Source organism: Alexandromys fortis, unplaced genomic scaffold, assembly GCF_014885135.2.
Source record: "Alexandromys fortis isolate MF-2015 unplaced genomic scaffold, M_Fortis_MF-2015_v1.1 scaffold_135, whole genome shotgun sequence".
In the NCBI taxonomy this organism is placed as follows: Eukaryota; Metazoa; Chordata; class Mammalia; order Rodentia; family Cricetidae; genus Alexandromys; species Alexandromys fortis.
The window spans coordinates 1315057-1318641 of NW_026068036.1; the positions used below are offsets into that span (position 1 = coordinate 1315057).

The 3585-nt window shown below is 36.8% G+C and overlaps 1 long non-coding RNA gene across 1 annotated transcript in view; it reads right to left on the bottom strand.

Annotated features, from left to right (window-relative positions):
- Window positions 1-2161: 2161 nt before the first annotated feature.
- The window catches only part of LOC126515434 (uncharacterized), a 61559-nt gene continuing 60135 nt past the window's right edge, over window positions 2162-3585 (bottom strand). Inside the window, exon 3 of the long non-coding RNA XR_007595847.1 lies at window positions 2162-2291. This is a non-coding gene — a long non-coding RNA (uncharacterized lncRNA). The remainder of the gene's footprint in view (window positions 2292-3585) is intronic.

A 3585-nucleotide genomic window follows, 5' to 3' on the forward strand; every position in this document is an offset into this window, starting at 1 on the left:
GTGGCTATTGTGAAGGGTGTTGTTTCTCTGATTTCTTTCCCAGACCTTTTATCATCTGTGTAGAGAAGTGCTACTGATTTTTTTTTTGAGTTAATCTTGTATTGTGCTACATTACTGAAAGTGTTTATGAGTTATAGAAGTTCCTTGGTAGAATGTTTGGGGTTGCTTATGTAAACTATTATATCATCATCAAAAAGTGAGTTTCACTTCTTCTTTTTGATTTTTATCCCCTTGTGACTTTTAAAGGAGCTTTCAGTAGAAAACAGAAATAACATAAATACACTCTACGAGGAAGGGAAAGTGAGAGAATGACTAGTTGAGCCTAAGAGAGTAGCCATTTACTCTGCTATAAATAGATCACTTGGCCAAAATAGTTTCATGTTACCTTATCAAATCTCACCAATCAACAGGATCTTAGAGGATTGTTGATAAAGACAAGCTTCTGCCCATTCAACTTCTGCTCATGTTCTCTCTCTCAAAATTAAGACACAATGACTAGATAGAGCACAATATTTCTGGGCATTTTGATGGACTTTATGTCAGAGATTTTTGTTTTTCACTTTATCTGTCCTATTATTTCCAATATTAAGAACTATTTTCACACATAGATAAAAAATATCTTAAGATTTCCAATGCTTCCTTAAAACTGAAAAGTAGCCTGGGTGCTCACGAGCAAGATGAAGAGCAGTCATTTCATGCCTGTTCACACACCAGCACTCTCTCACAAACTATGTTTTAGAGGAACCCTCTTTAACATTCATATATTTAATTAACATAATGTGCAAATTTCTCCCATGAAGAAAATAACAGAGTGTCAACATGATATTTATTTCAAAATATGACATCTCTATATTAAAAGATATTTAGAAAGCTATGAAAATAAACATAGTTAACAAGTACTGCTTCATAATAAAATATTTTCCTATAAGTCATAAGAACTTATTCTTCTATCAGTTTTCTTACTTACAGAAAAGAATTATTGGTCTTAATTTATGATAAAAAAAGGTCAAGTGGATAAATCATTAGTAATGTTGGTTGAGCAACATGAATGGAGTCCATTAACCATGACCAACTTAAGAATAGAGAAGAAAAAGCAAAGTAGCCATGCTCAATCAGAGACTGGGAGAGTAGTCAGAAGGTGCAAGTCACAACATACAGATCTGTAGCTAATTTTAAATGTAATGTTTATTATAAAGATTCCGCTCCATTCATCATATCCAGAAATAAGAAAGAGCCTAGATGTCTATCAATTTATGAATGCATAATGAATAGGTGGTACAATTATACAAGAGAATATTACTTACATATTAACAAAATTAAATTATAAAATTTGCAGATAAATGTATGCAGCTAGAAAATATCATCCTGAGTGAGGTAATTCACATAGAAACAAATATTATGTTTTCTTTTTGTATGTGCATGTTAGGTTTTAAGTTTTTTATATGTGTAGTTTTCTATATGTGTGCTAAAATACAAATAACCACAAAGGTTAGATATATAATAAGGGACCAGTGTGGTGGATTTTCCAAGGAAAGGAAAATAGAATAAAGTGTTAAGAGAATAATTGGAAAACAAGAAAAGAAGAAGAAGAAGAAGAAGAAGAAGAAGAAGAAGAAGAAGAAGAAGAGGAGGAGGAGGAGGAGGAGGAGGAGGAGGAGGAGGAGGAGGAGGAGGAGGAGGAGGAGAAGAAGAAGGAGAAGATTAAATACTGAGAAGTATAAAAAGGGGAGAATATATGTTAGAACAACTAATGGTAAAAGTCATTTGAAAAACCATATGGAAAACTAGTACTGTAAATGCTTACTAAAACATATGCATCTATGGAAGGAATCTAAATAAAGTCAATAAATAGTAGGGGAAACAATGCTCCATTAGATGACATATACCACTAAGTAAAAACTCTAGTGCCATGAATGGGTTATATCTAGTTGAGGGGTTTCATGGAAACCTTCAAACATCATAGGGTATTGCCAACATTAATGGTTGCTCTCCATAACCTGATAGTATAGCCCTGTTACTGAACAAACACTCACTTGTGTCAAATATATAGAGCTGTGTTGTCTGCACCACCTGAAACTGCGGTTGGGCAAGAGTCTGGGGGGTAAAGAACACACAGAGACATAAGTCACTCTTGAAGCAAGAATGACAATTTTATTGTGTTCGAGGGCAGCTTATAAAGTGCTCTTCTTGATTAGTGGCCATGACGTAGCTCTCAGGAATTTCTACTGCAAGTCCACCAGAAACCACTTTCTTGTTATCAGGAACTCATGAGGGCTTCATGCTCAGAGCATCTGCAAGCAAATGAAAGCAAATTGTTTACTCTGGCAGGCAAGGGGTAATAGAAAGTTCAGAATTTGAGGGTCTTCAGCCCCTAACATACAGCTGTTGCCTAAATAGATGATTCACTCCTCCTAACTAGTATTCATAGTACTGGAAGATACTCTAAAGACTACAAGGAGAAATGTAGTCATAAGTAACACCTACAATAGTGTCATGCCTATAGCATATACTGGTGTGATTCTGGCAGAAATGTTAGGAAACCAACTAGTCACTTTTTGGTTGGATTTGGGGTTCACCATGAGATGGAACCCATGGACTATACTCAAAAGAGGCAATAACCTGAGAGTAGATATGACATAGACCTAGGGGAAAACCTACTGCTCTTTTTCCCTTAAAAGAACATAGCAATAAAATGATTTTTAATGACCAACTACTAAACATGAAAATATATGCCTTGTTCAACCCTCATTTAAAAAGGTTGTTCTTGCAGAAGATAGGAACTAGCACAGAGACCCACAACTGAATAATGTGAAGATCATGATAGACTTTGAAGCACTTGCTCCTAAATGTGACTTCTCTTCATCAAAGGTTCTGGGACCTAGGTGGAAGAGGAGGCAGAATGACTGTTACTACAAGAGGTGATGGATGACTCCAAGGGAAGAGTATCTTTAAGACATAACAAGGAGCTAAAAGTATACAGTGGAAGAAAGAAAGCATCATCAACAAATGGTGCTGGCATAACTGGATGTCAACCTGTAGAAGAATGAAAATAGACCCATATCTATCAACATGCACAAAACTCAAGTCCAAATGGATCAAAGACCTCAATATCAATCTGAACACACTGAACCTGATAGCAGAGAAAGTGGGAAGTACCCTACAACATATGGGCACAGGAGATCACTTCCTATGTATAACCCCAGCAGCACAGACATTAAGGGCAACATTGAATAAATGGGACCTACTGAAACTGAGAAGCTTCTGTAAATCAAAGGACAATGTCACTAAGACAAAAAGGCAACCTACTGACTGGGAGAATGTTGTGGGAGGTCCTTCCGCCCCTCCAACCAATAGCTGCTGTGATACCAGCCCATTGGGGCGTGGTCTCTCTCCCTTTAAAAAAGCAGCTATTTCCTCTGCTCGCTCTCTTCACTTCCTGCTCCGCCAGAGACTAGACTCCCTTCCTGGTTGTACAGATGGCTGTTGTCTGAGACGGTGATCTGTAAGTTTTCCCCTTTAAATAAATAACACCCTATTAATCATAACTCCAAACTGGTGTGGCCTTGTTCGTGACTTACGCCTTCA